The sequence below is a fragment of the Leptidea sinapis genome, chromosome 14, assembly GCF_905404315.1.
Source record: "Leptidea sinapis chromosome 14, ilLepSina1.1, whole genome shotgun sequence".
NCBI classification, from domain to species: Eukaryota; Metazoa; Arthropoda; class Insecta; order Lepidoptera; family Pieridae; genus Leptidea; species Leptidea sinapis.
Genome location: NC_066278.1, coordinates 35,001 through 58,154, shown reverse-complemented (window position 1 = coordinate 58,154; position 23,154 = coordinate 35,001). Strand labels below are relative to the sequence as shown.

The following is a 23,154-nucleotide window of genomic DNA, read 5'->3' as shown; positions in this document are numbered from 1 at the left end:
ATAGCAGAAGATGCGCATCTTGGGTAGAAGTGCAACTCGCAACACCCAGTCGTAGCCCAAGTTCCAGAGGAGCGGACCCAGCACTGACCCCTGCGGGACTCCGCAATCTACAGGACGCCGCCTCATCCTCCCGTCTCCCGCCACGTATGCTTCCCGGCGCCCAACCAGGTAGTCCTTCACTATTCGGCGCAAGTACCAGGGCACCTCGAAGAAGTCGAGTGCCTCAGCAATTACGCCGAACGGGAGACTGTTGAAGGCGTTGGCTATGTCCAGGGAGACCGCCAACGCCCTCTCACCATCCGCCACCACACTCTCAACATGAGCCCTCAGCTCAGTGAGGGCGTCAAGCGTCGAGCGGCCCTTCCTAAAACCGAACTGGTGTTCGGACAAGTCCGGGCCCTCGGCAGAGAGGTGGGGACTTAGGCGTGAGGCCACTATCCATTCCAGCAACTTCCCAACCTCATCCAGCAGGACTATAGGTCGGTAAGCCGGTGGAGAATCATTTGGCCTACCCTCCTTTTTGATGAGGCATAGGCGTCCCTCCTTCCATACTTCCGGGAACCGCCCGACAATAAGACATTTGTCGAACAGTCCCCAGAGCCTTCCTCCTTGTCTTGAGGCGATCAAGGCAGAGGCCCAGTTCCACATCTGTCACGCCCTGGACCTCCCCTGTCGCCTCTTCCACAACCTCCCCCTCCCGCATCCTGGGCGGGATCAGGTTCACTGCGGTGGGGAAGAGCCCCGCGACCACTTCCTCTACAAGCGCTGGCTCCAAGACCACCGTGAGCGGAGCCCCCCCACCCTTCAACTTGTTTCGAGCTGAATGGTAAGGGCGCCCCCACGGGTCCCTCCCCAGGCCATCGAGAAGGTCCTCATAGGCCTTCTCTTTAGCCTGCTTGATCGCAGACTGGAGAGCCCTCTTTCGGTCATAATATACCGTTCGAAGGCCCTCCATTATTTCAGGCGTGTCGCCTCTCCGACGCCGACTCCGCAGATAGGCCCTACGGGCCCCTATGTATTCGGTGCGTAGGACGGCTAGCTCCTTTGACCACCAGAAAACAGCCGTCCTGCGCAGGGCCCTCTTCCAACGTGGCATCGAAGAGTCCGAGAGGGACTTCATCGCCCTCTTAAAGTCAAGAGCCAGCGCTTCCACGTCATTAGTCATAGCTGGGCCTCCAGGCCTCAGCCACGATCTTAAGATCGCCGCCTCCTCGGCCGATTCCCGATCAAGGTGACTAATCACCCATCTCGGGAAGACCCCCTCCGGTGGGACCCCAGGAGCCGGGCAGCAGCTAGATGTGAGGACCCCCAGTCGGATGTACCTATGGTCCGACAGGGTCTCCACATCCTCCACCACCCGCCAGCCAGTGACTCTGCACGACGCCTCAGGGGAGGCGAGGTAAATGTCAACTATCGATGCCCCCTGAGGCCTCACGCACGTCGCTACTCCCCCGGTGTTCAGAACGACGAGACCCAGCTCAGCCGCCCATGCCACCAAGGGAGCACCCCGCACTCCGGTCATGGTGTCGCCCCTAATGCGTGAGCGACAGTTTAAGTCCCCCATGACCAATATAAGGCGGGACCTCCTGATGGCCGGCCCAAGGCAGCCCAGGAAGCCCTCAAACTCCCGCAGAGGTCTGTTAGGGGAAAAATATACCCCCACCACTGTCAGAGGGCCCCAGTCTGCTACGACAAAGCCATCCCCCCTTTCCCGAGCTATCAGGGGTGGACCCCCTGACCGTGCAACAATTGCGACCAAGTCACGAGAGTCCGCCGCCCAATTACTTCTCTCGGGAGGACTATATGGCTCCGCCGCTACCGCCACATCCACACCCCACTCGGCCATTGACTGCAGGAATAAGTCCTGTGCCCCAGCCGAGTGATTGAGGTTCCCCTGAAGGAGCTCGAACAGTGTCGTACCGTCCTTTACGACGACATTTGTTCAAGCTCCCCGCGAGAAGCAACCGTACCCTCCAAACTGGTGGGCGCGCTCGGTGCGCTCGGTTCCATGGACATGGCGGGGGCCGGCACCCCCGTTCTCGATATGATCCTCTTAATGAGCGGGGGGTTGCACCTCCGCCCTCCCATGCCGTGTCCTGCGGGTGCTCCGGCATCGGCACAGACGTCGCACCTTGGCTCCTCGGTGCAACTTTGTGCGAGGTGCCCTGTCTTACCACAGCGGCAACATAGGCCGCTGCGGTCCTTTGCAGTGCACGTTGCACTGCCATGTCCGATGCCGTAGCACCGGAAACACCGTAAAGGCCTAGCCTCAAGGAGGGTGACCCGTACGGTGCTCCATCCGATACAAAGGCGATCCTGCAATATCGCCTTTGCTGCTGTGGTGGGGCACTTTAATATCGTGCTGCCCATGGAGATACGCCCCGCACGCACATGTTCGCGGGGAACATTCCCCCTGGCAGCAACGGCCCCCACCACGTCATCTAGTGTCACGCTGTCTTCCAGCCCACTGATCCGTATATCAACGGATTTCACAGGCCGGTTGACAGTCGCAATCCCTGCTAAGGCTCCCCGTATTTCCTCAGCAAGCCTATCAGCTTGCTGAGACCGCTCGGGCCCCCCAATTTCAAGGATTCGGCTTCCCAGGGCCGTTTTCTTTGTGCGGACCTCCTTCACCCCTATGTCCGCCAAGCTGACCCGCTGCTTAGCAGCGGTGAGTGCCCAAGCATACGTTGCGCCCCCCGCTACCGCATCCTTGGACAGGGTGATGACCACCGCTGCAGTTGAAGGTGGCCTGAGGCTCTCCTTCGCTTTGGGCGATCCTGCCAGCCCATCTCCCTTTGTCGGCTTCACCGACTTCACCGGCTCCACTGGCTTGGTGGACTCAGCCGCACGTATCCGGCGGATTCCAGCCTGTGCCTGCGGAGCCGGATTAGCCGGCGCGGTCAACGTCGTGTTGACCGTTGTTGGAGCAGGCTGGGTCCTCTTCTTTTTTCCCCTCGCCGCCACCTTGGTCCACGAATCGGCTTGAGGATTTGCCGCTGGGACAGGGGGGCCCTGGGGAGCTTCCTCTCTAGTGCTCCGCTCGACCTGTCTGGTGGCAGCTGCCAGGGGCGGCCGGACCACCGGTGCCGGCAGCAACCGGTCTTCGATACCGGCCAGCTTGGCGTCCATCATCTCCCCGATGGTTCTCGCCAGGTCACCCTTCAAGCCTTCGACCACCTTCTTGATGATGGCTCCCTCCGAGGATGGAGCCTCCGCCACCACTGTGTCCTCCACAGTCTTGCGTTCTGAGAACTCCCTGCGTATAGCCTTCAGGTCGTTCTCAAGGTCAGTGACCCGCGCTCTCAGGCGGTTGTTGTCGTTCGACAACCGCCGCGCTTCTGCTGAGCTGCCGCGACTCCTCTTCTGCGGTCCTTGCTGTCAGGACCTCAACCATCTCCGCCATATCTTTGGCGGCAATCTTAAGGTCGCGCACGTAGCCACCCTTCAGGTTGCCCGACTTTAAGGCGATGTCTAGGATCTTCTGGGACCGCTTATTCGCCCGTTGCAGGATTTCGAACCCCGCCATCCTCTCCAGGTCCTTGCCTAGAATCTCATCCGAGATTCCAGGCACGGCATCAAGCTCAACAGCAGCAGGCTTCCGGAAAGCCTGACCCCTGAGCTTCTTCTCCATCTCTCTCTCAAATTCACTTTCCTTACCCGATAGTAAGGCTTTTTTGGCCTGAGCCAAAACTGTTGAGTGACCAGCAGCCTTTTTTTTTGGCTTGCTTGGCCCTCCTCTCCACCGATGCCTCGGTCTCTGTAGCCGAGTCTTGGCCGGAATTACTCGACCGTTTATAAAAGGACCGTTTCCGGCCAGCACCGTATTCAGAGCAACTCGACTCATTTAAGCTATCTGTGTCCATTGTTGCAGGTTTACAGACTACAAGCAACAACGGAAACAGATAAACACACAAAAAATTTTATTAATTAACGCTCTAAGTATGTCTTCGTCTGTGTTTACGGTTAGGACGCCCTTAAGGATCAAAAGTGGGTCTTTGTTTTTCACCTCCTCAACGGTGAGGTCTGTCCTTTCTTTCTCCAACTTGTTTTTAATCTTGCATCTTTCTGCCTTCGTCTCAAAGCCCATTATAATTTTCCTGTCTTTTGCCTTCCTTACTTTTTCAACCTTGACCCAACTTTCTTTTGCGTCGAGTGCATTTTTTAATTTCTCCAAGACCTCTTCACCCGTTTCCGTTTCGCCCTTTGATGTGACTACAATTGAATGCAATGTATTTCTCACGCCTGACGGGGTCCCAGTTTTAGTGGCCGCTACTGCCGCGTATGTTTAAGGCATACCCTTCTCTATGATTTCCCTCCGGTTTATGAGGACTTGTTTCAGTTCCTCCATCTTCCTGTTATTTTCTTGGAACAGTTTAGAGTGTTCTTCTATTTTAGTCACAATGAGACCGGGGTCGATGCCGCAAGTGAAAGTAGTGTCCAAGCTAGATTCTTCTTGTTGGAGATTGTCTAACGATTTTTTATCCTTTGACACCCTCCCTTTGGCCTCGTTTTCCGCTTCTTTTACCAATTGGTAAAGACGATCTAGCGCATCGATAACTGCAAATTTTATCTCTGTTTTAATATTCCTAGAATTATTTATGTTCAATTTGGCTTTAGTGAGGCAGGCTCGCGCTTCTGCTACTCTATCCAGCCGTTGTTTAGGTAAAGTTGGTGTTTCTACGGTTGTTCTAGGCGTCGTCATTACATTTCCGGTCATTTTAGCAAGCCCAACCTGCTTCTTTGTGTCTGTCACATGGGGAACTTCGTCATTTTGGGCCGCATTTGAGGCCTCCCCATTTCCTATGCTTTGCCTGATATTTGAAGGCGATGTCCCAGCACCAGACTTTTCCGTCTTTTTGGGTGGAGTCCTAATTCCGAACATTTTGGAGGTAGTAATTAGTAGTTTACAAGAAATAATATAAAGGTGAAAAGGTGATTAACAAAAACAAAAATTTTCAAATCCGTCGGGGCCAAACTGCTCCTCCAGCGGAGACAGACAGTTTGAGCCCAAACTCGGGGGGTCTAAGACCAAAGGGACAGAAGTTAGTTCCTGAGGGGGTGAGGTCGAAAATTTGGGGAGGGGGGAGGAGTTTCGGGAGGAGTCCTATGGAAGTAATTTTCGAACTTTTGTGATTTTAGGGGGGGGGGGGTCGGAGGGGAAATCTGTCAGTTTGAGCCCAAACTCGGGGGGTCTGGGACCAACGATACAAATATTTAGAACCTGAGGGGTGAGTTGGGAGGGGGGGAGGTCGGAGGGGAAATCTGTCAGGGCCAAACTGTTCCTCCCGCTGAGACAGGCAGTTTGAGCCCAAACTCGGGGGGTGTAAGACCAATGGTACTTAAGTTAGACCCTAAGGGGAAGGGGGGGGGTCGAAGGGTGAATCTGCAGATTGCAATATGTACGTCTTGAAGAGAGGAGTGGACTCGGGTGGTCTAAGTCCAGGGACTCCTGAGTTATTCTATATAATACAATTTTTTACAATTTTGTCAGTCCGTCTGTGTGTAGGTTATGCTTAAAAATAATTCAATTTTAATATTATTATGTTCACTAAAACGTGTCACCCTTAGCCGCTTCTTTGTGGAATGTTCTATTTTTAGAACAATTTCCGTTAACTTTGGAGACTTATTTGGACCCCTTAAAATTGTCCAAAAAATTTAAAATAGGTGTCTCTTGAAAGGTGAGAGCTTAAACTAACTATTTCAATTATAATAATAAACCAGTATATTGGGGTTCAGGCCCGAGAGTGTACCAAGTTAATCCTTCGTGTTTTGTGAAATTTGGATTTAGTAAGTAAGATTTGGAGAAATTTGTTAGGTATTTTGAAAATTTAAAAAGTGATTATAGATCAGGAGATGGTTGTCCAGACGGGACTTATTAAATTTTTTGGAAAAACAAGCGGAAATTAAGGAAAGAGGAAATTACCAACTTAATTGTACGGTTGTTAACGCGCGAGGTTAACTTGGTAGCACGTACAAAATTTTAAATTAAAGTATAAAAATTTCCAAAAAAATACTATGTATAGGGTGTGCTGGTGGCTTCGATTTCCCGGGTTGTCGCTGGTACAGCTGCAGGGGTCCTGGAGTTCTGGTCTTTGCAAAGTTACGCTTTTGCAAAACTGGCCGCAGGGGTCTCCTGGTTTTCGGAGCTAAACTTGTGATACGTGTCTAGGTTCAACTTGTCGAGCACTATCAGATGGAGGCAGTTGAGTTTTCTAGCACCTCAGGTCACGCCGTGCTGCACTATCTTGAGGATGGTAACTTTCCCCTTTGCTGGAAATTTTCAAGCGTGGGGTCAAAATGTGCCGCCCAACGGGGCGCAATTTTTAGCACTAGTAAAAAGGGGGTTTGTCGATCTTATTTCGGCGGCGCACTCACTTTTCACTTTTAAGGAGCAGTTTTTTGTCACTATTAGTCACTTTTTTTAATCAGATTTTCGTTCGTTGGAATCTCTGTCTCGAGACGAATCCGTGGATATGTCACTCTGCTAACTTGAAGATAAAAATACCACAACTAATATTTTTCGAACGCGGAGCGATGCGATTCTGCTGCTTACTGCGCGGCTATTTGTGCGAGACTCAGTAGTGGTGGAAATCCAGACCAGCGCCTGGAGGATCGCTCTTGTCTCTTATTACTTCGAGCCAGACCAGCCCATACAGCCCTATCTAGATAAGCTGAAAGCTATTGTCAAGGAAGTGGGACCTGGGTTCTTGATAATTGGGGGGGACGCAAATGCCAAAAGTCCATGGTGGGGAAGCCTGACGGAAGACCAAAGGGGTGAGGAGATGTCAGGCGCTCTGGGAGAGATGGGCCTTAACGTCGTAAATCAGGGGGAAATTCCGACCTTCGACACCATTAGAGGGGGCCAGAGGTACAGCAGTTACGTCGATATTACCGCATGTTCATTGGATATTATGGACTTGTAAAAGTACCGAAGACTCCCTCCATACACTAGTACAGCACATCAACGCAAAGTTAAATAAAAGGAAAATAGTAACACTGATCTCACTGGACATAGAGGGAGCCTTCGATAGTGCCTGGTGGCCAGTTATAAGTGTCCGATTAACTGAGGAAAACTGTCCACTGAATCTGAGAAGGGTCATTGACAGTTATCTGGAAAATAGAAAAGTTAGAGTGAGGTATGCGGGAGAGGAATATGCCAGAGCCACCAAGAAAGGCTGTGTCCAGGGATCTATAGGAGTTCCCATACTGTGGAACCTTTTGTTGGACCCTCTCTTAAGATACCTAGAGGGAAGGGGTGATTACTGTCAGGCTTTCGCAGACGACGTCATGCTTGTCTTTCAGAAAACTAATGAGATGGTGTTAACCCGTAAACACAAATATGATATCCCGCGTCTGACCATGGGTGGTGTTGCCATTACAATAGTAACAGAACTAAAAATCTTGGGTGTCATCATCGATAACAAGCTGACCTTTAATTCTCATGTTGCTAGCGTATGCAGGAGGGCCCTGGGGGTGTATAAACAATTGGAAAGAGCAGCAAAGGCTAGTTGGGGTCTCCATCCCGAAGTTATTAGGATTATCTATGTGGCCACTATAGGACCAATCATCTTGTACGCCTCCAGTGTATGGGCTTCAGCAGCCAAAAAATTAGGAGTCAGAAAACAGCTGGGCACTGTTCAACGTGGAATCACCCAAAAAATGTGCAAAGCCTACCGAACTGTTTCTCTAAATTCCGCACTACTCCTGACAGGGATCCTTCCACTCGATCTTCGAGTTCTAGAGGCGGCTTCTCTGTACGAGATCAAAAAGGGTAGATCATATTCCAAACTCTGTGATAGAGAGATAGAACATGTTGCCTCTGTCAAAGAATCTCAAGAAATCTGGAGGTCAAGAACCTGATCGATCAAGAGAAATTTGATGCTCAGAATGAACATGACATTCGTATCTTTACGGATGGTAGCAAGATTGAAGGAAAGGTTGGTGCCTCCATATCCTTTTGGAGGGGAAACACCGAGACCAGGGCTCTCAAGCTTGTCCTACCAAGATACGCAACCGTATACCAGGCTGAGCTCTTGGCGATATGCAGAGCAACTAGAGAGATCGGGATGGCCGTGGGGCAGTCATTTGGGATCTTTACTGACTCAATGGCAGCCCTTATGACTATTGTGAATAACAATTCTCTACATCCCCTAGCCGTAGAAGCCAGAGAAAATCTGAGATCTGCATTCCTTCAGAACAAAACGGTGGACCTGTTTTGGATAAAAGCTCACGCAGGCTTGGCGGGGAATGAGAGAGCCGATGAATTGGCAAAAGATGCTGCTTTAAATTCTAAGCGGAGGCCAGACTACGACATGTGTCCGATCTCATTCATTAGGCGTAGCCTTCGAGAGGATACTCTTGACGTGTGGAACCAAAGATACAAGGGAGAGGAAACAGCCTCCATGACAAAGATATTTTTCCCGGACGCAGTGGAGGCATACCGAATAGTTAGGAAGCATGTACCTACTAATATAACAACGCAGATTATGACAGGGCACGGCGGATTTGCTCAGTATTTGTACCGCTTCAAATGCAGGGAGAGCCCATCTTGCTGTGATCCCGACGAAGCAGAAACGGTGCCACATATTTTGCTAAGCTGTCCAGTTTTTATGCGAGAAAGATTTGATATCGAACAGTTACTAGATATAAAACTTACAATTGATTCCATTAGTACCCTTATGAACAGCAAAAATAGACAAATTTTTATAGAATACTGTGTGAAACTATGTCAAAGGGTGATTAACAGAAATAAAAGTGATTAAATTATGATTAATGATATCGTGTAGCATTTGTGTAAAGCATTAGAAGATAGATAATAAGTTAATTAAATGTATAAAAAATTGTAATTGTAATAGTTAAGATCCTAATAATAAGCTAGAAGAGTGCTATAAAGTAAAAAATGGAAATAAGGGGCAATATATGCCACTACAATATTTGTAATATACAAAAATAAAAATATATATATATAGACAATAAGTAGATAACATTGAAACATAACCTATTCTTAGATATAAATGGTACAAAAAGTTGTAAATAGATATAAGGCCTAGTAGTTTTAAGTATTAAATTTGTACAAAAAAAGAAGAAAAATATTATGTATACTATTATAATAAAATAAAGAACGAAATGTCCCTGATTATGTTAGGGGTAAAGCAACAACACCCTGTGATGGCGGGTGCATTAAAAAAAAAAAAAAAACCTAACCTAACCTAACCTAACCGAGATAGCACTGCTGAGGGGTTGTTTTTTGCCTCCCTTACTTCGGGTCCTCACCTGAAAAATCAGGGAGTGGTATCCAAAGATGGGGGCAACGAATATACACAAAACTGCACTTGAAAATTTATATGTCGCCGATCTTGTTCGCGCACAATATCCTTTTTAAAATTTTGCGAATTTAGTTTTTTGTTCATAGAATTTCCAAAAATTCATAAATTTTCACCAAACTAACACTGTTTGTTAGAACTAATTAGCGCGCATCTAATGATATATCACTAGATTATATTTACACTAAGAACCTATTTTTACAATTTTTCATGCACGGAGTGACTTAAAATCGTGACGTTCCCACTGGCGGTTTGAACCAGACTCTTACATACTCTTACTTACTTACTTATCTCGGCCACCCGTAGAGTCCCAAAACATCCAAAGACGTCAAAAAAACGGCCTTGATGAGCATTTAAAGAAAATATAAGGAACAAAAAATTTCACTGAAATTTGGACTATAAACAAGCCTTTTTACGGTTTCGAGCTCTTCAACTTAACTTTGTAACCAAAAAATCCATAGCAGTGAAAGCTTATCTTAGCTTTTGGTATATATAGTTAAAAAGAGCCTTTGACGTTCTACATGGTGACACCAAGCTTTTTATGAAAGAACACATCCCGAAGAAAGAAAGAAATAACAAAGTTACTTCTTGCAGCTGCTTACAGAAAAAAGAAAATTTGTTAAAACTAGTGTTTCCTAAAAATAAGTAAATATATATGTGCGGCCGCCATTGGATGCGCGCTGAAGAGCCCTGGCGAACTGCGGTATTCCTGTGAAAATTGGATCATTATTGGATTTTTAAACAATAAAAAACATTGACAGAAATTTTCAAAAATTCACAAGTCAACAAAACGATCGATAACACCACTTTTTTAAATTCTTCCTTTATAGAGCTTAGCAAAATTAATATATATTCTAAATTTTAAAAATTTTTTGCGCGAAAATAACGAAGTTGTGAATTTTTGAAAATTAGGGGTGAGCACGAGGGGATAGTTCCCCCTGTAGTAGATATCTTATTTTAGTGTAACAAATTAAAGGGACGTCGAAAAATACGAAATGAATTTTTTCAAAAATTTTTAAGCCATTTTATAAGTGTAATTTAATTTTTAGTGTAAAAAATCTAGTTTTCGTAAAATAGAAAATCAGGGGGTACAAATAAAATTTTATTGTACATTAATTTAAATTCTTCACAAAAGTAGCTCTCAAACAAGCCCAAACACGGTGCATTTTGGCCCGCTATAACAGAAGTTACTCAAAAACAGTCATCAGGTCGGCCATATTGGCCGCCATCTTGGAAAACTAAAAACTCTCGTAACTCGGTCCCCCGTGGTCGTTCGGAGACAGGATTTTTTGTATTATTATTCCCCCCTCTATAACTATTCATCCCACAGGTTTCTGTCATAATAATTTTGACATCTCTACAAGTAGAGTCTACACTACCGACACATAGAGCTAGTCAAGCCGAGCTCGGGGAGCCCTCGCACAGCTTTGTGCGGAGTCCGGATCGCGAGATAAACGCAAACAAGACTTATGGCCGCCATATTGGCCGCCATTTTGGAATTTTAAAAAACGCTGTATCTCGGGTTCCAGGCATCGTAGAGAGAAGCGGTTGTCACCATTACACTCGGCGTCGGCTGCTCTATACTTCTGCTCTTACTAGTACTTAAGAGTTTAGTTCATTTAACTATATTTTTATTTAATTTTTTATTTTTTATTTTGTAATTCTTATTTTTCCGGTTATTGTAACCGTAATTGTTATAACTGTATAAATTCCTTAGCTAAGTGGCTATAAAACTCCATTAAAACCTGACCATTGCCGTAGATTCGGCAGAAGTGGCTCTACATTTTGAGACGACTTGTATTTTACTGCTTTTGACTGCTTTTAGTCGAGACCACTAACTTATTACTTACGGTAGTCTTATTCATAATTTTATAAATAAGTGATCAGAAAAGACCGTAATACTATATATTTAGACTTGACGATTAGACTGACTGCAACTGATAACTACAAAGAATATACAACTTATACAAAAGGTGGTTATTTAGTTGCTTTTAGCATAAACCCTATAATAAACTAATAGCCATAATATATAACTTCTACAAATCTTGGCTATTCCTCATTCTCTATACATAATTTCAGTAACATATTGACGCTACCTCCACGCAACTAAACACCACTCACAAATAATAAAATAAAATGTTTGGCTATCGCACACCTAAGTCCAGTGGCCGAAGTGGATCACTGCCGCCTGAGTCTCCAGGAACGTCGAACGCAACAGGATCATCAAAGGTCCGGACAAGCATAGGGGAATGGGAGAGTGGAGGAATAAGACCCCTCGTGGCAAAATCACCAGTAGCCAATAGAGGCCCTACGGTAGCCCCTAAAGTGCCACCGAAAAAGCGCGATAATTCAGAAGGACGAACAACGGCGAGTAGTGCTGCTACTGAGGTTGCGGCAAAGGTAGGTACGAAGATGGCGGTATACCCTAATAGAACCGCCGAGGCCAGAGCGTGCCTAAACTGGGCAAAATTAAATCTCAACAATTCGAGAAACCTAAAAACTGACATTAAACAAGAGGTTTGCAGTGCAATAGATCGGTTATATCAACTGGTCAAAGAGGCAGAACAAGAGAAGCCCCGGGCAGAAAAAGCGGACGGAGAAGGGGAAATTAGCAAAGAAACTTTTTCCCATCTGCTCTCTACACTGGATAAGCAGAGTATCATCATGAAAGAGAGCGCCGAAAAGGTGACACACCTAAACCAGGCCCTTGAACGGCAAGCAGCATACCTGGACAAGATCGCAGCCACTACCAACGCATCCTATGCAAGCATTACATCTGGCAATACTGGAAGTAAGCCTACGGAACGGGAAGCGTTACATTCGGTGGTAGTGACAGCCACAGATAAAGGAAAAACAGGCGATGAAGTGCTCCAAGACATCCGGGATACGGTGGATGCTAAAGAGGGATGGGTCAGGGTAGATAAGGTGAGAAAAGGAAAGGATCGCAAGGTCATAATAGGATGCAAAACAAAAGAGGACAGGGAAATAGTGAAAGAGAGATTAAGAGCAGCTAAAGATCGTCTGACAGTGGAAGATGCTAAAAATCACGATCCCCTGCTAATTTTGAGAAATGTCCTAAACTATAATAAAGACGAAGACATCAAAAAAGCCCTGGTCAACCAAAACCGAAGCCTCTTTGACGGCCTTGATGAGCGGGAAAAAAGAGTTGAAATAAGGTTTAGGCGGAAAATAAGAAATCCCCATGCATGCCATATAATTACAAGAGTATCCCCACAAATATGGACGCGAGCTACAGCGGCTGGGTCAGTCCATATAGACCTACAAAAAATAACAGTGAACGACTTCACGCCGCTAGTTCAATGCTCGATATGCCTCGGATACGGCCATACTAGGAGATACTGTGAGGTAAACATTGAAAAGTGTTGCCATTGTGGTGGACCTCACAAAAAAGACGAGTGCCTGGGATGGAGCACGGGTGATACCCCATCTTGCTGCAACTGTGTGCAGGCTGGGATTCTAAAAGCTGAACACAATGCTTTCAGTGACGAGTGCCCTGTACGCAAAAAGTGGGATGCACTAGCCAGGTCTAAAATAGCGTACTGCAAAAGCAGTGGGCAACTATACCAAGATAGCATCTAAATCCCCAAGTAGATATGCAGTGGCCCAGGCCAATCTCCAGAGGAAGGAACTAGCTACTGCCGAATTAATGATTGAGGCCACCGAGCGAAAGCTCGCATTTGCTTTGGTCCAGGAGCCTAACGTGGGTAAGATTCGAAGGATGAAGAGCTACAGAGGTGCGCGAATATACCAGAGCGAAGATGACGGTACAGAGACTATCAAAGCGGCCGTGGTAGTGTTTGATGAAAATCTCGATATAATTCAATGCCCAGAACTCACAACACACAACATCGCTGTTGTGAGGATTCGATCTAAAACCTGGGAAATCGCTGTAGTCTCCTTCTACTTCGAACCAAATCAACCTATTGAGCCATATCTGGGTCAACTAAAAAACATATTTGGTAAGGTTGGGACAAGAAAAGTTAATGTGGGAGGAGATGCCAACGCAAAGAATACCTGGTGGGGCAGCTCTGTAAATGACATCAGAGGCTTAGAGATGTTCGGGACCCTCGAGGAACTAGAACTTCAGGTACTAAATAGTGGAGATATACCAACTTTCGACACTATACGAGGCAATGTAAGGTACAGCAGCTATGTGGACTTAACGGCCTGTTCGATTGAATTGCTGGGACTCGTAGAAGACTGGAGAATAGATCAAAGAATAACAAGCTCTGATCATAATACCATTCTGTTCCAAATACGCCTCCAAAAGGAGAAGGGTATAAATATCCAAAGGACTACACGACTTTACAATACCAAGAAAGCGAATTGGGACATTTTTCCTGAAAAAATAGACCAATTGTTAACAGAATACAACATCAACGCTAGTGAAATAAGTAAATTCGTGTCCAAAGAACAATTGGAAGACATTGCAGTAACGATAACAGAATGTATCACAATGAGTTGCAAGCTTAGTATTCCCCTGAAAGCAGGTAAGACAAAAATCTCTATGCCATGATGGTCGGAGGAACTCGCTCTTAAAAAGGATGTAACAAGAAAGAAACGGAGAATACGAAATGCGGCAGTGGACCGAAAAGAAAAAGTATATAGAGAGTACCTACAAGCGAAGGAGAATTACGAATGCCAGGCAAAAGCTGCCCAAATTTAAAGCTGGAAACAATTCTGCCAGACACAAGACAGGGAGGGGGTATGGGAGGGTATATACAGAGTGATCGGTAAGACTGCTAAACGTCAAGAGGATTTGACCCTAAAAAAGGACGGCCGTTTCTTAAGTACAAAAGAATCAGCAGCACTATTAGCCGAAACATTCCACCCGGAAGACTCTGAAGAGAGGGATAGCTCACATCATCGCCATATTAGACAGCTGGCAAAGGAAGTAAACGCTTCGACTCAAAATGATTCATTTGATCCGCCGTTTACGACCTTCGAGCTTAAGACCGTGAGTGAGAGCTTCAACCCTAAGAAGGCACCCGGAGCGGACGGCTTTACTGCGGACATATGCTGTCGAGTAATTTCTAACAAAGTAGATGTTTTCCTTGCTCTTTACAATAAATGTTTAGAAATTGGTCACTTCCCTAATATCTGGAAGGAGGCCACAGTGGTTGTGCTGAGAAAGCCGGGTAAGGAAGATTATCGGAATCCCAAGTCCTACAGGCCGATCGGTCTGCTACCCGTCCTGGGGAAGATACTCGAAAAATTGCTAGTGACGAGGATCAAATGGCATTTAGTTCCCAGAATTAGTACTCGCCAGTTTGGCTTTATGCCCCAGAGAAGCACAGAAGATGCCCTCTATAATCTAGTGAACCATATTAAGCGCAATATAGAAGAAAAGAAGCTTGTAACGCTAGTCTCACTAGACATCGAGGGGGCTTTTGACAGTGCATGGTGGCGAGCCATAAAAGTCAGACTGGCTGAGGAAAAATGTCCGGTCAACCTGAGAAAAATACTTGACAGTTACCTGGACTGTAGGAAAATCGGCTTAAGGTACGCTGGAGAAGAACACAAAAGAAATACTCATAAAGGCTGCGTCCAAGGATCCATTGGCGGTCCGATTCTATGGAACCTACTTCTAGACCCCCTGCTGCGTGGACTGGAGAAGCAAAGTACCTATTGTCAGGCATATGCAGATGATGTTGTGATCATATTTAGTGGGGATACGGGTTTGGATATTTCGAGGCAGGCTAATGCCGCTCTCTCTTACGTCCGGGAGTGGGGAATCCGGAATAAACTGAATTTTGCACCACATAAAACATGTGCAATGACGCTAACCAGAAAGCTGAAATATGACATTCCTTTACTTAGGATGGGGGAGATCGACATTGGAATGTCGAACGAGATTAAAATCTTGGGCCTCACCCTGGATGACAAAATGAAATTCAATACACACGTCGCAAATGTCTGCAAAAAAGCAGCGAATATATACAAACAGTTGTGCAGAGCCGCAAAAATCAGTTGGGGACTAAACCCGGATGTGATTAGGATCATTTACTCAGCAGTGGTGGAGCCGGTGATCATGTATGCAGCAAGCGTATGGGCGCCGGCAACAAAGAAAATCAGCACACAAAAGACATTAAACGCGGAGCAGCGTGTATTTGCACAGAAATTGTGCAAATCCTATCGCACAGTCTCTCTGAACTCAGCGTTAGTATTAGCGGGGATACTTCCCCTCGACCGTCGAATTCAGGAGGCAGCAGCCCTATATGAAGCAAGGAGAGGGTCATCACGGCTGGTACTGGGAGACAGAGAGACCGAATGTGTGGCATTTACAGAGAAGCCACATCCAGCTCTGCAGATAGACCTAAGTTTTGAGAGGCTAACGACACAAGATGAAGTCGATAGTAATAGTGGACAAGAAGTGAAAGTGTACACTGATGGCAGCAAAATTGAGGGCAAGGTAGGAGCAGCGTTATCTCTTTGGGACCGCGAGTCAGAAATGAAAACCATCAAGCTAAGCTTGCCCGCATACTGTACCGTTTACCAAGCGGAACTCCTCGCAGTATGCAGAGCCACGAAAGAAGTCCTCAAGCGTGCCGAAAGGATATTTGGTATCTATAGTGACTCAAGATCGGCCCTTGAGACTATAACAAACCAAAATGCACTGCATCCGCTTGCTGTTGAGACGCGAAACAATATGAAGACCGCATTGAATCAGGATAAAACTATAAAATTATTTTGGATTAAAGCACATGCTGGCCTACAGGGCAACGAAAGAGCTGACGAACTAGCGAAAGAGGCAGCACTTTCTAGCCGTAGAAAACATGATTATGACCAGTGTCCCGTCTCTTTCGTCAAGCGGTTAATCCGAAAGGATACCCTGGTCGAATGGTACAACAGATATAAGACCAGAGAGACAGCATCAATTACAAAAGTGTTTATTCCTGACGCAATGGACGCATACAGACTTATAATGACAATTAGGCCCACTGGACTGCTGACTCAAACACTCACGGGTCATGGGAGGCTTTCCCAATACTTGCACCGTTTCAGGTGTAAGGAAAGCCCTGCATGTATCTGCGATACTGACATTGAAGATACCGTACTTCACTTACTACAAGACTGCCCAGTACACGCAAGGGACAGGTTTGAACTGGAACAAAAAATAGGTGAAAAAATTGTACAGCAAAACCTACCAGCAATATTCAGAGGCAAATATACTTCTAAATTGCTAATAGAATACTGCATTAAAATTATAAAAATAGTAAATAATAGAAATAAGTAACTTAAGCATTTACTATAATGTATATTTTGTAAATATATAACAATAGTATAGAAAATGCTCTTAGACATTAGCAAGTAGTAAATTTTGTTTTTAATATAATATAACTGAATAAATGTAGTAAAAAGCGATAATGTAAGTAGACAGTAATAAGGAACCTAAGTAATATAAGGTCCCACCAGGATCATATAAAGAACTGTAAAGTAGTAAATAAGAAAGTGTATTGTAGTTGGTAGTTTTAAGTAGGATAAAATGTAAAAAGTTTGAAATTGTAGAAAATAAAAGAAATATTAATAAAAAGAAATAAAAATTGAAAGAAGGGTTAGGTACACTGGTTAGGCCAGGAACAGCATTAGCAACCCACCGATGTATAGTATGAAAGTAGAGGAACGCAGAAAGATATAGTATGTGGAATAAATGATGAACAGAGAAATTGATAATGAAAGAGTAGATCGTATAACAAAAGCTTCGACCCCCGCGTTGGAGGTATTAGAAAAAAAAAAACCTAACCTAACCCTAAGTCTAGCATGTGTGCGAGTCATTGAGTTATGAATTCAAACAGACAAAACTGAAAGGCGCAACGAAAGTGTAGGCGCGCGCTTGTCGCGCGCTCAGGGAGGATGGAGCGTCGGTCGTCAAAAATCGATCTCTCGCACTCCCGAGGCGTCTCGTTTCCAATCAGCGAATGCGGGCGCGCTCTGAGCACAGTTGCTGGGACCCGAAAGAAAGGACCCGTGAACTATGACTGGTCAGGTCGAAGTCAGGGGAAACCCTGATGGAGGACCGTAGCGATTCTGACGTGCAAATCGATCGTCGGGACTGGGTATAGGGGCGAAAGACTAATCGAACCATCTAGTAGCTGGTTCCGTCCGAAGTTTCCCTCAGGATAGCTGGCGTCGACTCCTAACAGTCTCATCCGGTAAAGCGAATGATTATAGGCATTGGGGCCGAAACGACCTCAACCTATTCTCAAACTTTAAATGGGTGAGAACTCCGGCTTACTCGAACGATGCAGCCGGAGATCTGATGACGGTGCCAAGTGGGCCAATTTTGGTAAGCAGAACTGGCGCTGTGGGATGAACCAAACGTAGTGTTAAGGCGCCTACAAAACGCTCATGGGACACCATGAATGGCGTTGGTCGCTCATGACCGCAGGACGGTGGCCATGGAGGTCCAAATCCGCTAAGGAGTGTGCAACGACTCACCTCCCGAAGCGACCAGCCCTGAAAATGGATGGCGCTGAAGCGTTTTGCCTATACACTACCGTTACCGGCAATCGGCGCGTGCATGTCAAAGCGCACGCGTATTATGCCGTAACGAGTAGGACGTGCGCGGCGGAGTGCGCAGAAGGGTCTGGGCGTGAGCCCGCCTGGAGCCTCCGTCGGTGCAGATCTTGGTGGTAGTAGCAAATACTCCAGCGAGGCCCTGGAGGACTGACGTGGAGAAAGGTTTCGCGTGAACAGTAGTTGCTCGCGAGTCAGTCGATCCTAAGCTCAAGGAGAGATCTTATGTCGATGCGGCGTGTTTATATATATTTTGTGTATATGATAAATAACGCCCTTTGTGGCAAAAGGGAATCCGATTCCTATTCCGGAACCCGGCAGCGGAACCGTTTCAATAATCGTTCTCTCGTTTCTCAAGCGAGTGTTCGACGGGGTAACCCAAAGTGGCCTGAAGACGCCGCCGAGTGGTCCGGGAAGAGTTTTCTTTTCTACCTGAGCGTTCGAGTTCCATGGAATCCTATAGAAGGGAGATATGGTTCGGAACGCGAAGAGCACCACATTTGCGGCGGTGTCTGGATACTCTCTGCGGACCTTGAAAATTCAGGTGAGGGATGTACGTGGAGATGTCGCGCCGGCTCGTACCCATATCCGCAGCAGGTCTCCAAGGTGAAGAGCCTCTAGTCGATAGAATAATGTAGGTAAGGGAAGTCGGCAAATTGGATCCGTAACTTTGGAATAAGGATTGGCTCTGAGGACCGGGGCGTGTCGGGTTTGGACGGGAAGTGGATGCGGCCGGTGCCGGGCCTGGTCGATGCTCGCGCGTGTCTCCATCGCAAGGTGGTCTCGCGCGTCGTGCTGAATCCGGACCCGCGTTCCGGCCTTTCGCGGATCTTCCTAGCCGTAAGTCCGCGTTGGTTTCGTCTCGTGCGCGATCGGCGCGGTACTGTACGACCGCCGTTCAACGGTCAGCTCAGAACTGGCACGGACAAGGGGAATCCGACTGTCTAATTAAAACAAAGCATTGCGATGGCCCTCGCGGGTGTTGACGCAATGTGATTTCTGCCCAGTGCTCTGAATGTTAACGTGAAGAAAGAAGAAGAAGTAACGAAGAAGTAACGGGTAAGTAAGTAAAGAATAAGTAACGGCGATAGCAACTATGACTCTCTTGAGATAGCCAAATGCCTCGTCATCTAATTAGTGACGCGCATGAATGGATTAACGAGATTCCCGCTGTCCCTATCTACTTCGTCGTCGGCTCTCGCAGTGAGCGGACGTGTTTTGTGTTCTCTGCGTTAGTCGCCGCCCAAGTTCTCGTGTGTGATCGCTAGTAGCAGTTCGTTTAGCCAATCGCGTCGAGTGGGTGGAGCCTGTGTGCGACGTTAGCAAGTGACTGTGTAGTGGGAGGAGCTAAGGTGCGTACGTGACCGGAGTTAATCCTGATTGATTTACGACGGTCATTAGCTAATTACTTTGTTTACTTTATTTCTTTTGTGTTCATTTTTTGCAAGTCATTTTCTTTTGTGTGTGGATTTTATTATAGTAATTAGTTAACGACTTTGTTTATTTAATATTCTTTGTGTTTTATTATAACTTTACATTATTTAGATAGCTTATAGGAATTATTTTGTGTTAGGTATTAGGTAGGTACTTATTATTTAGTTAGTTAGTGTTAGGGAAGAGACAGGACTCGGTGTAGGTATAAGACTACTTTTCTTTTTATTTTGTGAGTTGAATTGCAACAATGGACAATTCTGATCGCCTCCTTCGGGAGGCGGTTAAGGAGAAGCGGAAGGAGCTGGAGGAGCTGGAGGCGTTAGCGCTATTTACGCCGAGGAAGTCCTTGGCCAGGACGCCTCCAGGAGGATTCGGCAGTGTTGAGGAGCTCAGGCAGGGTGCGGAGAAGCGCTCGCTGCAGTCACCGGAGGAGGTACAGGAGGCTCTGAGAAGGAAGCTGGAGCCCAGTACGAGTGGTCTAAAGAGCAAAGACGGAATGTCGATGAAGGACCAGGACATTGAGGATCTTATTGAGCTGGCCAACACAGCGGGCAGCACTATTATGTCGGCCGCTACTGGGCCCACAAATAAACTGAACAAAGCGGACCTCGGCCTCATTGGCACCCAGGTGCAGCGGCTTACAGCGGTTGTGGCGACCCTGGCAGGGAGGCTTTTGAAGGCGAAGGAGACGGAAAGAGCCGTCCCCATTACAGCTGGCGTTACCCCCCCAGGGAACACATACGCGAGTATGTTGAGGACAGGTAGGATGGCGACCCAACCCAAGCCGCAGAAGATGGGTGCATCAATCGCGGTGTACCCCATGGAGAGCAGCGGTCTGAGCACTGCAGACGAAACGAAGGCTGCATTAAAAGAGGCCATTAATCCCCACACAATGGGATTGCAGGTGGCGCGTCTACGGAAGGTAGGAAACGCAGGAGTTGTCCTCCAAACGCGCAGCAAGGAGGACTTAGAGAAGATAAAGAAGGCCATGCCCGCAACCTTGAAACTGCAGGAGACTGGACAAAGGACACCCTTGGTGGCAATCCTCAACATCCAGGGCCACGTTAAGGATGGAGAAGAACTCCTCGGAGCACTGCGTCAGCAGAACTTCTCCGAGGTTGACGCCAAGGAAGGCTTCCCAAGGGTGGCCTTCTACAAGAAAACCAATGGAGGCTCGTGCACAACGGTAGTGCTAGCCTGCAGTGCACAGTGGCGGGACAGACTGATGTCGAAGGAGAGGGTATAAATCGATTGGGAGCGGTACCTGGTGCGTGACTTCCTCGACGTCACATGCTGTTCGAAATGCCAATGGTATGGGCACTCCGCGAAGCACTGCAGGGCGGAGAAGGAGACCTGCAGCAGGTGCGGAGACGCTGGTCATGGCCACAAGGAGTGTAAGGCGAAGAACGTGCGTTGCGCCACCTGCGTCAAAGCGGGAAAGCAGGGAGAGGACCACAAGACGGCGGCTTCTACATGCCCGGCCAGGATAGCGGCGCAGAAGAGGGCAGCCGAAAGAACCGATTATGGATGTTAGGCATCGCAGCATAAACGTCGGGCAGATTAACCTCCAAGGAGCAGCAACGGCGACAGCGGAACTCCCGGAAATCGCCCAAAGGCTGGGTCTCGGTATTGTTCTTGTCCAGGAACAGTATGCGAGGGCCCAGCTGCAGGGGCTGCTACAGTGCGCGGAAGATTCGAAGGCAGGGATCTACGTCAACAGCACAAGGATAGCTGGAATGATCCTGCCTCATCTTTCCACGCCGCACTGCCTAGTGGCACACTTCCGGGGGGAAGGCGGAGATTTCTACATGGTGTCGGCGTACTTCCAGTACTGCGAGAGCATTGAAACCCACATTGAACACTTGGACCGCGTACTGGAAGCACTAAGAGGGAAACAAATAATCATTGGAGCCGATACCAACACGCACTCTCCGCTCTGGCACAGTCGCCGTGAGCAATTTGAGGGAAGAGGTGCAGAAGCAAGTCGAAGAAGATTGGCGATGGAGAGTTTCATCCTCTCAAAGGGGCTCCTCGTACATAATAAGGAGGGGGAACCGTACACTTTCAACACGGTCAACGGTTCCTCCAACATTGATGTGACATTTACAACCAGAGGAGTCCCAATACTGCATTGGAAGGTGAGGGAAGACGAGAGCAGCAGCGACCACCAGCTGATTACGTTCTCCATCGCCATAGGAAACCCATCAGCCGCGCGGTACCAGGGAGAGCTGGAACCAGGAGAAGAACCGACGAGGTTCCGGGACCGAAGTGTGAACTGGGACCGGTTTTGTTCTACGCTCTCGTGGCGAGTAGGCAGGCTTGACTGCCGAAAGCCAGCGCAGGAACTCTGCAAGCAGTTTGTCCAAACGCTCGATCGGACAGCCGGGGAGTGCTTAGGGTTCGCTAAGGGGAAGGACCAAACACGCGGTCACGAATGGTGGTCGAGGAAACTCGACAACCTTCGGCGGGAACATAACAGATTACGTCGGGAATGGCAACAGTCTCGGCGCGCGGGCGGACTGGCAGAAGATATCTGCAGGGCGCGCTTCCATCGTGCCCGCGCGGTCTACAGAAAGCCTATGCGCGAAGCGGAGACCAACCACTTCTCGCGGCTTGCTGACAGTGGGAATGACGATCCGTGGGGTATGGCGTATCGTGCCGCCACCGGTAGGGTGCGTCCACCTGCGAACGTCATTAATGGGTTTAAGCTTGCGCAGGGGTATGCTATCGATATTCGCAGCGCGTTGGGAGGGATACTGGCAGCAATGTTTCCGGAAGACGACCTGGCAGCCGACTCTGACTACCATATGCAGGTGCGCCTGGCGGCAGCTTGTTTGCCCAGTGGTCACTCGGTGAGTCCCCCCACCAGAGAACAAATAGGCCGAATAATTCGGAATTTACCGGACAAGGCTCCGGGGATAGACGGTGTCACCGCTCGTATTGTTAAGGCAGCGTGGAAGGCGGCCGCGTGTGAGATGACACTTATGTATGTGAAGTGCATAAATGAGGGAGTATTCCCCGATGTATGGAAGGATGGCCGGTTAATAGTACTGCCAAAGGGTGATGGGAAGGCGACTGACCCAAAGGCGTATAGACCTATCACCCTCTTGCCAGTACTGGGCAAGGTGCTTGAGCAGTTGATATGTGAATGTACTCCGGGTCTGTACAGTCGCATGTCAACCCGTCAACATGGGTTTATGAAAGGGAGGTCGACGTTAACGGCTCTGAACTCGCTTCTCTATACAGTGAACGCCAGCACTCACAAGTATGTCCAGGCGGTAACGTTGGACATAGCAGGTGCATTCGATAATGCATGGTGGCCTATGGTCCTGCTTAAGTTTAAGCAGGGCGGCTGCCCGCCGAACATATACAAGTGTCTCTGCTCGTACTTCGTCAATAGACGGGTCGGTATGTTTGCAGGGGGGGAGACGGTGTGGAAACCGTCAACCATGGGGTGTCCACAGGGCTCTGTGCTCGGCCCTACACTTTGGAATATTCTGTTGAATGACCTTCTGGAAATGGACGTACCAACAGGGGTCGAAATCTTAGCGTACGCGGACGACGTGACGCTACTTATACAAGCGGATTCTAGGGCTGCTATCGAGACCAAGGCCGGGGCGGTGCTCGAGAGAATCTCGACTTGGGGTCGCAGGAATCGGCTGAAGTTTTCAACGCGGAAAACTAAGTCGATTACCCTGAAGGGTTCGTTCGGGCGCCCTCCGGTTATTAGAATGTCAGGCGAATCTGTAGGAGCGGTGGACTCGGTGAAAATCTTGGGCGTTACAATTGATGGTAAGAGATCATTTGCTGAGCATGCCTTGGATATCGGAGAGCGAGCCGCGAGGTGCTTTGGTAA

The 23,154-nt window shown here is 47.8% G+C and overlaps 2 long non-coding RNA genes across 2 annotated transcripts in view; both read left to right on the top strand.

Annotated features, from left to right (window-relative positions):
- The window catches only part of LOC126968105 (uncharacterized), a 32,021-nt gene extending 14,145 nt beyond the window's left edge, over positions 1 to 17,876 (top strand). The window contains exon 2 of the long non-coding RNA XR_007730136.1: positions 17,335 to 17,876. This is a non-coding gene — a long non-coding RNA (uncharacterized LOC126968105). The remainder of the gene's footprint in view (positions 1 to 17,334) is intronic.
- LOC126968107 (uncharacterized) overlaps positions 1 to 18,881 on the top strand; it is a 56,551-nt gene extending 37,670 nt beyond the window's left edge. Inside the window, exon 2 of the long non-coding RNA XR_007730138.1 lies at positions 18,030 to 18,881. This is a non-coding gene — a long non-coding RNA (uncharacterized LOC126968107). The remainder of the gene's footprint in view (positions 1 to 18,029) is intronic.
- Positions 18,882 to 23,154: the final 4,273 nt, after the last annotated feature.